General features: G+C 44.4%; 2 non-coding genes across 2 annotated transcripts; both read right to left on the bottom strand.

The window, feature by feature from the left end:
* Nucleotides 1–2,172: 2,172 nt before the first annotated feature.
* On the bottom strand, nt 2,173–2,281 carry LOC138570634 (U6 spliceosomal RNA). The gene has a single exon (XR_011303671.1). It is a non-coding gene; the product is annotated as a U6 spliceosomal RNA (small nuclear RNA).
* Nucleotides 2,282–7,695: 5,414 nt separating this feature from the next.
* On the bottom strand, nt 7,696–7,802 carry LOC138570809 (U6 spliceosomal RNA). Its single transcript, XR_011303835.1, has one exon. It is a non-coding gene; the product is annotated as a U6 spliceosomal RNA (small nuclear RNA).
* Nucleotides 7,803–12,955: the final 5,153 nt, after the last annotated feature.

Genomic DNA, 12,955 nt, shown 5'->3' on the forward strand with positions numbered 1-12,955 from the left:
CCCATCACGATGGCTGGGTGAGGCACGCGTGAGAGCATCACAGCAGACGCATAGACATGAGAAACACTCTGTACCTCTGAGTGTATGTGGGCCCATGGCTGGATCAAGGACAAGGCAACAACAGGAGATGGTTTAAGGTGTCAGCACCCAGGCTGCTCCATCGCGCGCTGCAAGCATCAGATGTTGGACCATCCTTTAAGAGATTCTGAAGCTAATTTCAATGTTAACTTTGCTGCTGATTTAAGGATTGCTCAACCTTCGACCCACGTCTAGTTTGCTTGGCTAAGCCCTGAAAATCTTTTACAGCTTGTATTGGTGGGAGATGATGTGAGTTTATCAAGAGCAATGGGATATGAGGCATGTGCGCCACAAAATGCTGGTCTAGGATCTTTTATATGAAAGCCACTTTGGAAAACCCTAGTGAGAGCAAAAGGATTACACAAAGGAAAGGGAGTCAGTGGATCAAGGGATAGCACATCTGACTGTGAGTCCGTTAATTGTAAGTCCAAATCCTACCCGTTTCGACATTTTTCCAGGCTTTTTGTTTCATTTCTTAACAGATCCATTCCTATGTACCTCTGTGTTTTCAACAGAGTTTTCATTGTAAGGGAGGGACATACAGTATGCCTTAAACATTCCTGGCAGGGAAGACTCTATGTAAAAGCAAGAGTAGAGTACAGCTTAATAAATAATCAGCAGGACACTCTAGACCTTCCCCAAAAAACATAACATTATTTCTCTGCATGTATGTGCGTTGAACAGCGCAAGTAGTTTGGTTAATGTCAGTGGATAAATGTCACTTTCCCACAGCGCAGAACAAAATCACTTGTACAGGCCGCTTCTGCAAAAGCATTACCGCTGTAGAAAGCAGTGAAAAGGTGAGGCAGTGTGCAGTCACCCCTGACCCTTCACTGCCCTGATCGGCCACGATCGGCCAAGGACCTCTCTATGAGAGCTGAGGGTGGAGTTTTTCTGGACCTCGGTAATTTAGGGAGACATGGCTAAAGGGATCCTCAATCAACGGCCCAGTCTTTGCTTTGTGGCCTGTCCGAATATTTCTGTTCTCCAAATTACCTGCTGCTGCCCAGGTGTCAGCTGGTGAGATGGAATGACGTCCCAGGGATGATCCTGGCAGATGATTTGCATAGGCACACCCCCTCTCCCTCTGTCTTAGCCCTGCTTACTCCACAATAGCAAGTATCTGGGGAAAATATAGTGGTCGAGTTAGGGTAGCAGTAACTAGCCAATCTGAGAAAGTAAATCTGGGGCGCTTGGCGACTTGTGGGGAACAACTGCAGAGCTCAGTGCCCAGAACGTTGTGGCACAGGGAGGAGGTCTGTGGGATTTCAGAAACGTAGAGACATGCAACCTGGTCGGGAGTGCTTCAGGTCTTCTTCCTTGCATGTTCCAAGCAACTCAACAAAGCATCAACAGGCTGAGATACCAGCCAATGAGCCCCTTTCCACTTGATTTAAAGCCTAAAATCTTTTCCATGCAAACACATAGCCCCCAAATATCATATTTTCTTTGTTTTCTCTCTCTCAGTCTCTCTCACTCCCCCTCCCTCCTACCCTCCCTCCTTCCCGCCCTCACTCTTTCTCCCCCCCACAAACCTCCCTTTCCCTCTCACTCTTCCTCTTTCTCTCCCTACCATTCATTTTAAGTTTTCATGCACTGCAGCACATTGTGACAATGGTATTTCACAATGAAACTGTTTGTTGATTTCTTTTTTGATTTCTGTAACTTTCAAACTAAAAGCAGCCAAATCCGGAGTACAACGCTCCGCTCCAATTAAAGATTAAGGCCTAGAAGCAAGTAAAGCTGTAGTTCAGAGCGATGTTTGCAAATAGCACCTTAAAGCAGTTTACGCTGGAGTGCACAACAAGGGGGAAAGTGATAATACTGAGTTTGGTAAAATGGGATAAAAAAAAACAAAAGACGCGTGCCACTTCTAAAAGTGCAAGCCAAGAAATTGAAGGCGACGGGGCTGTCCATTCAGTCAATAGGACTCACAAGTAAAAGGCTCCTGAGGCATTAGTGTTGAATTTGGCTCAAAATGTATTGTGTTGTCGTGTAATATGTATGAACATACAATTTCAATCTTCATTAAAAAAGATGTATTAAAAAAATAAAGCCTTGCAAATTAAGAAAGTTTCTGTCCTGTCATGTGCAAAAAATAGTGAATGCTTTACGAATGTGCGTGCCATCCTTTAGAGCAGGGGCCAATTTAATTTTCCCATTATCATTCCAATATTAGTACATGTGTTGCTGAAGTAAGCGCAAAGGGAGAGTCAATCAAACCATTGATTAGGACCTCCAGTCAAAGGTTTGCCATACCAAATGTCCTTATGTCAGAGGGCAGAAAGTCAAAACACCATTTAGATATCGGGTGGTATGAAATGAAGAGGCAAACAACAGTGAATAAGCATTCTTTGCTGCTGTATTAATCTGGTCCTAAAGGGGCTGGTTTAATGCCAATTATATTTAAAGATTCATGCTCCAGGGTGCTTGCAAAATGACACCAACCCCCTCCCCATCACAATGGCTGGGTGATGCAAGCCTGAGAACATCACAATAGACCCATAGACATGAGAACAACTCTGTACCTCTGAGTGTATGTGGGCCCATGGCTGTATCAAGGACAAGGCAGAACAGGAGGTGGCTTATGGCGCCAGTTCCAGAGGCTGTCCAATTGATCCCTGTAAGCAACAAATGTTGGACCATCCTTTAAGAGATTCTGAGGCTGATTTCAATGTTAACTTTGCTGCTGATTTTAGGATTGGTCAACCTTCGACCCAAATCTAGTTTGCTTGGATAAGCCCTGGAAATCTTTTACAGCTTGTACTGGTGGGAGATGATGTGAGTTTATCAAGAGCAACGGGATATGAGGCATGTGTGCCACAAAAAGCAGTTCTAGGATTTTTTATAAGAAAGCCGCTTTAAGAAGGGAAGTTTGGACAACCCTACTGAGAGCAAAAGTATTACACAAAAGGTAAGGGGGTCAGTGGGTCAACGGATAGCACATTTGACTGCGAGTCCGTTTATTGTAAGTCCAAATACTACCAGTTTCGACATTTCCCAGGCTTTTTGTTTAATCTCTTAACAGACCCATTCCTATGTACCTCTGTTTTCATTGTAAGCGAGGGACATACCGTATGCCTTAAACATTCCTTGGCTGCGAAGACTCTATGTAAAAGAAAGAGTAGCAGACAGCTTAATAAATCATCAGCAGGACCCTCTAGACCTTCCCCAAAAAACATAAAATGATTTCTCTGCATGTATGTGAGTTGAGCAGCGCAAGTAGTTTGGTTAATGTCAGTGGATAAATGTCACTTTCACACAGCGCAGAACAGAATCACTTGTACAGGCCACTTCTGCAAAAGCATTACCAGTGTAGAAAGCAGTGAAAAGGTGAGGCAGTGTACAGTCACCCCCGACCCTTCACTGCCCCGATCGGCCACAATCGGCCAAGGACCTCTCTATGAGAGCTAAGGGTGGAATTTTTCTGGAGCTCGGTAACTTAGGGAGACATGGCTAAAGGGATCCTCAATCAACAGCCCAGCATTTGCTTTGTGGCCTGTCCGTATATGTCTGTTCTCCAAATTACCTGCCGCAGCCCAGACGTCAGCTGGTGAGATGGAATGATGTACCAGGCAGGATCCTGGCAGGTGATTTGCATAGGCACATCCCCTCTCCCTCTCTCTTAGCCCTGCTTACTCCACAGTAGCAAGTATCTAGGGAAAATACAGTGGTCGAGGTGGGGTATCAGTAACTAGCCACTCTGAGAAAGTAAATCTGGGGCGCTTCGCGACTTGTGGGGAACAACTGCAGAGCTCAGTGCCCAGAACTTTGTGGCACAGGGAGGAGGTCTGTGGGATATCAGTAACTTGGAGACATGCAACCTGGTTGGGAGTGCTTCAGGTCTCCTTCCTTGCATGCTCCAAGCAACTCAACAAAGCATCAACAGACTGAGATACCAGCCACAGAGCCACTTTCCACTTGATTTAAAGCCTAAACTCTTTTCCATGCAAACACATAGTCCCCAAATACCATATTTTCTTTGTTTTCTCTCTCTTTATCTCTCTCTACCTCCCTCCCTCCCTCCTGCCTTCCCTCCTGTCCTCTCTCTTTTCCCCCCGCCCCGCTAACTCTCCCTCTCACTCTTCCTCTTCTCCCTTCCATTCATTTTAAGTTTTCATGCACTGCAGCACATTGTGACAATGGTATTTCACAATGAAACTGTTTGAAAGTTACAGAAATCAAAAAAGAAATCAACCAACTAAAAGCAGCCAAATCCGGAGTACAATGCTCAGCTCCAATTAAAGATTAAGGCCTAGAAGCAAGTAAAGCTGTAGTTCAGAGCGATGTTTGCAAATAGCACCTTGAAGCAGTTTACGCTGGAGTGCACAACAAGGGGAAAAGAGATAATACTGAGTTTGGTAGAATGGGATCGAAAAACAAAAGAAGCGTGCCACTTCTAAAAGTACAAGTCAAGAAATTGAAGGGGACTGGGCTGTTTATTCAGTCAATAGGACTCACAAGTAAAAGGCTTCAGAGGCATTAGTGTTGAATTTGGCGCAAAATGTATTGTGTTGTCGTGTAATATGCATGAACATACAATTTCAATCTTCATTAAAAAAGATGTATTAAAAAATAAAGACTTGCAAATTAAGAAAGTTTCTGTCCTGTCATGTGCCAACAATAGTGAATGCTTTAAAAATGTGCGTGTCATCCTTTAGAGCAGGAACCAATTCCATTTTCCCATTATCATTCCAATATTAGTACATGTGTTGCTGAGGCACATAGGAATGGATCTGTTAAGAAATTAAACAAACACCTGGAAAAATGTTGAAACAGGTAGAATTTGGACTTACAATAAACTGACTCACCGTCAGATGTGCCATCCCTCGACCCACTGACCCCCTTACCTTTTGTGTAATCCTTTTGCTCTCAGCAGGGTTTTCCAAAGTTCCTTACTTAAAGAGGCTTTCTTATAAAAAAAAAATCCAAGACCTGTTTTTTATGGCCCACATGCCTCATATCCCGTTGCTCCCGATAAACTCACATCATCTCCCACCAATACAAGCTGTAAAAGATGTCAAGTGCATAGCCAAGAAAACTAGACGTGGGTCAAAGGTTGAGCAATCCTTAAATCAGCAGCAAAAATAACATTGAAATCAGCCTCAGAATCTCTTAAAGGATGGGCCAACATTGATTGCTTGCAGGGCGCAATCGGGCAGCCTCTGGTGCTGACGCCTTAAGGCAAGCGCAAAGGGAGAGCCAACCAAACCATTGATTAGGACCTCTGGACTTTCTGCCCTTTGACATAAGGACATTTGATATGGCAAACGTTTGACCAAACACAATTTAGATGTTGGATGGTATGAAATTAAGAGGCAAACAGCAATACACCAGCATTCTTTGCTGCTGTACTGATCTGGTCCTAAATGGTTTGGTTTAATGCCAATTATATTTAAAGATAAAAAGATTCATGCTCCAGGATGCTTGCAAATTGACACCCCCTCCCCATCACAATGGCTGGGTGAGGCACGCGTGAGAGCATCACAGCAGACGCATAGACATGAGAAACACTCTGTACCTCTGAGTGTATGTGGGCCCATGGCTGGATCAAGGACAAGGCAACAACAGGAGATGGTTTAAGGTGTCAGCACCCAGGCTGCCCCATCGCGCGCTGCAAGCATCAGATGTTGGACCATCCTTTAAGAGATTCTGAGGCTAATTTCAATGTTAACTTTGCTGCTGATTTAAGGATTGCTCAACCTTCGACCCACGTCTAGTTTGCTTGGCTAAGCCCTGAAAATCTTTTACAGCTTGTATTGGTGGGAGATGATGTGAGTTTATCAAGAGCAATGGGATATGAGGCATGTGCGCCACAAAATGCTGGTCTAGGATCTTTTATATGAAAGCCACTTTGGAAAACCCTAGTGAGAGCAAAAGGATTACACAAAGGAAAGGGAGTCAGTGGATCAAGGGATAGCACATCTGACTGTGAGTCCGTTAATTGTAAGTCCAAATCCTACCCGTTTCGACATTTTTCCAGGCTTTTTGTTTCATTTCTTAACAGATCCATTCCTATGTACCTCTGTGTTTTCAACAGAGTTTTCATTGTAAGGGAGGGACATACAGTATGCCTTAAACATTCCTGGCAGGGAAGACTCTATGTAAAAGCAAGAGTAGAGTACAGCTTAATAAATAATCAGCAGGACACTCTAGACCTTCCCCAAAAACCATAACATTATTTCTCTGCATGAATGTGCGTTGAACAGCGCAAGTAGTTTGGTTAATGTCAGTGGATAAATGTCACTTTCCCACAGCGCAGAACAAAATCACTTGTACAGGCCGCTTCTGCAAAAGCATTACCGCTGTAGAAAGCAGTGAAAAGGTGAGGCAGTGTGCAGTCACCCCTGACCCTTCACTGCCCTGATCGGCCACGATTGGCCAAGGACCTCTCTATGAGAGCTGGGGGTGGAGTTTTTCTGGACCTCGGTAACTTAGGGAGACATGGCTAAAGGGATCCTCAATCAACGGCCCAGCCTTTGCTTTGTGGCCTGTCCGAATATTTCTGTTCTCCAAATTACCTGCTGCTGCCCAGGTGTCAGCTGGTGAGATGGAATGACGTCCCAGGGATGATCCTGGCAGATGATTTGCATAGGCACACCCCCTCTCCCTCTGTCCTAGCCCTGCTTACTCCACAATAGCAAGTATCTGGGGAAAATATAGTGGTCGAGTTAGGGTAGCAGTAACTAGCCAATCTGAGAAAGTAAATCTGGGGCGCTTGGCGACTTGTGGGGAACAACTGCAGAGCTCAGTGCCCAGAACGTTGTGGCACAGGGAGGAGGTCTGTGGGATTTCAGTAACGTAGAGACATGCAACCTGGTCGGGAGTGCTTCAGGTCTTCTTCCTTGCATGTTCCAAGCAACTCAACAAAGCATCAACAGGCTGAGATACCAGCCAATGAGCCCCTTTCCACTTGATTTAAAGCCTAAAATCTTTTCCATGCAAACACATAGCCCCCAAATATCATATTTTCTTTGTTTTCTCTCTCTCAGTCTCTCTCACTCCCCCTCCCTCCTACCCTCCCTCCTTCCCGCCCTCACTCTTACTCCCCCCCACAAACCTCCCTTTCCCTCTCACTCTTCCTCTTCCTCTCCCTACCATTCATTTTAAGTTTTCATGCACTGCAGCACATTGTGACAATGGTATTTCACAATGAAACTGTTTGTTGATTTCTTTTTTGATTTCTGTAACTTTCAAACTAAAAGCAGCCAAATCCGGAGTACAACGCTCCGCTCCAATTAAAGATTAAGGCCTAGAAGCAAGTAAAGCTGTAGTTCAGAGCGATGTTTGCAAATAGCACCTTAAAGCAGTTTACGCTGGAGTGCACAACAAGGGGGAAAGTGATAATACTGAGTTTGGTAAAATGGGATAAAAAAAATCAAAAGACGCGTGCCACTTCTATAAGTGCAAGCCGAAATTGAAGGCGACGGGGCTGTTCATTCAGTCAATAGGACTCACAAGTAAAAGGCTCCTGAGGCATTAGTGTTGAATTTGGCTCAAAATGTATTGTGTTGTCGTGTAATATGTATGAACATACAATTTTAATCTTCATTAAAAAAGATGTATTAAAAAAATAAAGCCTTGCAAATTAAGAAAGTTTCTGTCCTGTCATGCGCCAAAAATAGTGAATGCTTTACGAATGTGCGTGCCACCCTTTAGAGCAGGGGCCAATTTAATTTTCCCATTATCATTCCAATATTAGTACATGTGTTGCTGAAGCAAGCGCAAAGGGAGAGTCAATCAAACCATTGATTAGGACCTCCAGTCAAAGGTTTGCCATACCAAATGTCCTTATGTCAGAGGGCAGAAAGTCAAAACACCATTTAGATATCGGGTGGTATGAAATGAAGAGGCAAACAACAGTGAATAAGCATTCTTTGCTGCTGTATTGATCTGGTCCTAAAGGGGCTGGTTTAATGCCAATTATATTTAAAGATTCATGCTCCAGGGTGCTTGCAAAATGACACCAACCTCCTCCCCATCACAATGGCTGGGTGATGCAAGCCTGAGAACATCACAATAGACCCATAGACATGAGAACAACTCTGTACCTCTGAGTGTATGTGGGCCCATGGCTGTATCAAGGACAAGGCAGAACAGGAGGTGGCTTATGGCGCCAGTTCCAGAGGCTGTCCAATTGATCCCTGTAAGCAACAAATGTTGGACCATCCTTTAAGAGATTCTGAGGCTGATTTCAATGTTAACTTTGCTGCTGATTTTAGGATTGGTCAACCTTCGACCCAAATCTAGTTTGCTTGGATAAGCCCTGGAAATCCTTTACAGCTTGTACTGGTGGGAGATGATGTGAGTTTATCAAGAGCAACGGGATATGAGGCATGTGTGCCACAAAAAGCAGTTCTAGGATTTTTTATAAGAAAGCCGCTTTAAGAAGGGAAGTTTGGACAACCCTACTGAGAGCAAAAGTATTACACAAAAGGTAAGGGGGTCAGTGGGTCAACGGATAGCACATTTGACTGCGAGTCCGTTTATTGTAAGTCCAAATACTACCAGTTTCGACATTTCCCAGGCTTTTTGTTTAATCTCTTAACAGACCCATTCCTATGTACCTCTGTTTTCATTGTAAGCGAGGGACATACCGTATGCCTTAAACATTCCTTGGCTGCGAAGACTCTATGTAAAAGAAAGAGTAGCAGACAGCTTAATAAATCATCAGCAGGACCCTCTAGACCTTCCCCAAAAAACATAAAATGATTTCTCTGCATGTATGTGAGTTGAGCAGCGCAAGTAGTTTGGTTAATGTCAGTGGATAAATGTCACTTTCACACAGCGCAGAACAGAATCACTTGTACAGGCCACTTCTGCAAAAGCATTACCAGTGTAGAAAGCAGTGAAAAGGTGAGGCAGTGTACAGTCACCCCCGACCCTTCACTGCCCCGATCGGCCACGATCGGCCAAGGACCTCTCTATGAGAGCTAAGGGTGGAATTTTTCTGGAGCTCGGTAACTTAGGGAGACATGGCTAAAGGGATCCTCAATCAACAGCCCAGCATTTGCTTTGTGGCCTGTCCGTATATGTCTGTTCTCCAAATTACCTGCCGCAGGCCAGATGTCAGCTGGTGAGATGGAATGACGTACCAGGCAGGATCCTGGCAGGTGATTTGCATAGGCACATCCCCTCTCCCTCTCTCTTAGCCCTGCTTACTCCACAGTAGCAAGTATCTAGGGAAAATACAGTGGTCGAGGTGGGGTATCAGTAACTAGCCACTCTGAGAAAGTAAATCTGGGGCGCTTCGCGACTTGTGGGGAACAACTGCAGAGCTCAGTGCCCAGAACTTTGTGGCACAGGGAGGAGGTCTGTGGGATATCAGTAACTTGGAGACATGCAACCTGGTTGGGAGTGCTTCAGGTCTCCTTCCTTGCATGCTCCAAGCAACTCAACAAAGCATCAACAGACTGAGATACCAGCCACAGAGCCACTTTCCACTTGATTTAAAGCCTAAACTCTTTTCCATGCAAACACATAGTCCCCAAATACCATATTTTCTTTGTTTTCTCTCTCTTTATCTCTCTCTACCTCCCTCCCTCCCTCCTGCCTTCCCTCCTGTCCTCTCTCTTTTCCCCCCGCCCCGCTAACTCTCCCTCTCACTCTTCCTCTTCTCCCTTCCATTCATTTTAAGTTTTCATGCACTGCAGCACATTGTGACAATGGTATTTCACAATGAAACTGTTTGAAAGTTACAGAAATCAAAAAAGAAATCAACCAACTAAAAGCAGCCAAATCCGGAGTACAATGCTCAGCTCCAATTAAAGATTAAGGCCTAGAAGCAAGTAAAGCTGTAGTTCAGAGCGATGTTTGCAAATAGCACCTTGAAGCAGTTTACGCTGGAGTGCACAAGGGGGAAAGAGATAATACTGAGTTTGGTAGAATGGGATTGAAAAACAAAAGAAGCGTGCCACTTCTAAAAGTACAAGTCAAGAAATTGAAGGGGACTGGGCTGTTTATTCAGTCAATAGGACTCACAAGTAAAAGGCTTCAGAGGCATTAGTGTTGAATTTGGCGCAAAATGTATTGTGTTGTCGTGTAATATGCATGAACATACAATTTCAATCTTCATTAAAAAAGATGTATTAAAAAATAAAGACTTGCAAATTAAGAAAGTTTCTGTCCTGTCATGTGCCAACAATAGTGAATGCTTTAAAAATGTGCGTGTCATCCTTTAGAGCAGGAACCAATTCCATTTTCCCATTATCATTCCAATATTAGTACATGTGTTGCTGAGGCACATAGGAATGGATCTGTTAAGAAATTAAACAAACACCTGGAAAAATGTTGAAACAGGTAGAATTTGGACTTACAATAAACTGACTCACCGTCAGATGTGCCATCCCTTGACCCACTGACCCCCTTACCTTTTGTGTAATCCTTTTGCTCTCAGCAGGGTTTTCCAAAGTTCCTTACTTAAAGAGGCTTTCATATAAAAAATAAATCCTAGACCTGTTTTTTATGGCCCACATGCCTCATATCCCGTTGCTCCCGATAAACTCACATCATCTCCCACCAATACAAGCTGTAAAAGATGTCAAGTGCATAGCCAAGGAAACTAGACGTGGGTCAAAGGTTGAGCAATCCTTAAATCAGCAGCAAAAATAACATTGAAATCAGCCTCAGAATCTCTTAAAGGATGGGCCAACATTGATTGCTTGCAGGGTGCAATCGGGCAGCCTCTGGTGCTGACGCCTTAAGGCAAGCGCAAAGGGAGAGCCAACCAAACCATTGATTAGGACCTCTGGACTTTCTGCCCTTTGACATAAGGACATTTGATATGGCAAACGTTTGACCAAACACAATTTAGATGTTGGATGGTATGAAATTAAGAGGCAAACAGCAATACACCAGCATTCTTTGCTGCTGTACTTATCTGGTCCTAAATGGTTTGGTTTAATGCCAATTATATTTAAAGATAAAAAGATTCATGCTCCAGGGTGCTTGCAAATTGACACCCCCTCCCCATCACGATGGCTGGGTGAGGCACGCATGAGAGCATCACAGCAGACGCATAGACATGAGAAACACTCTGTACCTCTGAGTGTATGTGGACCCATGGCTGGATCAAGGACAAGGCAACAACAGGAGATGGTTTAAGGTGTCAGCACCCAGGCTGCCCCATCGCGCGCTGCAAGCATCAGATGTTGGACCATCCTTTAAGAGATTCTGAGGCTAATTTCAATGTTAACTTTGCTGCTGATTTAAGGATTGCTCAACCTTCGACCCACGTCTAGTTTGCTTGGCTAAGCCCTGAAAATCTTTTACAGCTTGTATTGGTGGGAGATGATGTGAGTTTATCAAGAGCAATGGGATATGAGGCATGTGCGCCACAAAATGCTGGTCTAGGATCTTTTATATGAAAGCCACTTTGGAAAACCCTAGTGAGAGCAAAAGGATTACACAAAGGAAAGGGAGTCAGTGGATCAAGGGATAGCACATCTGACTGTGAGTCCGTTAATTGTAAGTCCAAATCCTACCCGTTTCGACATTTTTCCAGGCTTTTTGTTTCATTTCTTAACAGATCCATTCCTATGTACCTCTGTGTTTTCAACAGAGTTTTCATTGTAAGGGAGGGACATACAGTATGCCTTAAACATTCCTGGCAGGGAAGACTCTATGTAAAAGCAAGAGTAGAGTACAGCTTAATAAATAATCAGCAGGACACTCTAGACCTTCCCCAAAAAACATAACATCATTTCTCTGCATGTATGTGCGTTGAACAGCGCAAGTAGTTTGGTTAATGTCAGTGGATAAATGTCACTTTCCCACAGCGCAGAACAAAATCACTTGTACAGGCCGCTTCTGCAAAAGCATTACCGCTGTAGAAAGCAGTGAAAAGGTGAGGCAGTGTGCAGTCACCCCTGACCCTTCACTGCCCTGATCGGCCACGATCGGCCAAGGACCTCTCTATGAGAGCTGAGGGTGGAGTTTTTCTGGACCTCGGTAACTTAGGGAGACATGGCTAAAGGGATCCTCAATCAACGGCCCAGTCTTTGCTTTGTGGCCTGTCCGAATATTTCTGTTCTCCAAATTACCTGCTGCTGCCCAGGTGTCAGCTGGTGAGATGGAATGACGTCCCAGGGATGATCCTGGCAGATGATTTGCATAGGCACACCCCCTCTCCCTCTGTCCTAGCCCTGCTTACTCCACAATAGCAAGTATCTGGGGAAAATATAGTGGTCGAGTTAGGGTAGCAGTAACTAGCCAATCTGAGAAAGTAAATCTGGGGCGCTTGGCGACTTGTGGGGAACAACTGCAGAGCTCAGTGCCCAGAACGTTGTGGCACAGGGAGGAGGTCTGTGGGATTTCAGTAACGTAGAGACATGCAACCTGGTCGGGAGTGCTTCAGGTCTTCTTCCTTGCATGTTCCAAGCAACTCAACAAAGCATCAACAGGCTGAGATACCAGCCAATGAGCCCCTTTCCACTTGATTTAAAGCCTAAAATCTTTTCCATGCAAACACATAGCCCCCAAATATCATATTTTCTTTGTTTTCTCTCTCTCAGTCTCTCTCACTCCCCCTCCCTCCTACCCTCCCTCCTTCCCGCCCTCACTCTTTCTCCCCCCCACAAACCTCCCTTTCCCTCTCACTCTTCCTCTTTCTCTCCCTACCATTCATTTTAAGTTTTCATGCACTGCAGCACATTGTGACAATGGTATTTCACAATGAAACTGTTTGTTGATTTCTTTTTTGATTTCTGTAACTTTCAAACTAAAAGCAGCCAAATCCGGAGTACAACGCTCCGCTCCAATTAAAGATTAAGGCCTAGAAGCAAGTAAAGCTGTAGTTCAGAGCGATGTTTGCAAATAGCACCTTAAAGCAGTTTACGCTGGAGTGCACAACAAGGGGGAAAGTGATAATACTGAGTTT

The sequence above is a fragment of the Ambystoma mexicanum genome, chromosome 2q, assembly GCF_040938575.1.
Source record: "Ambystoma mexicanum isolate Mex_15411 chromosome 2q, UKY_AmexF1_1, whole genome shotgun sequence".
Taxonomy (NCBI): domain Eukaryota; kingdom Metazoa; phylum Chordata; class Amphibia; order Caudata; family Ambystomatidae; genus Ambystoma; species Ambystoma mexicanum.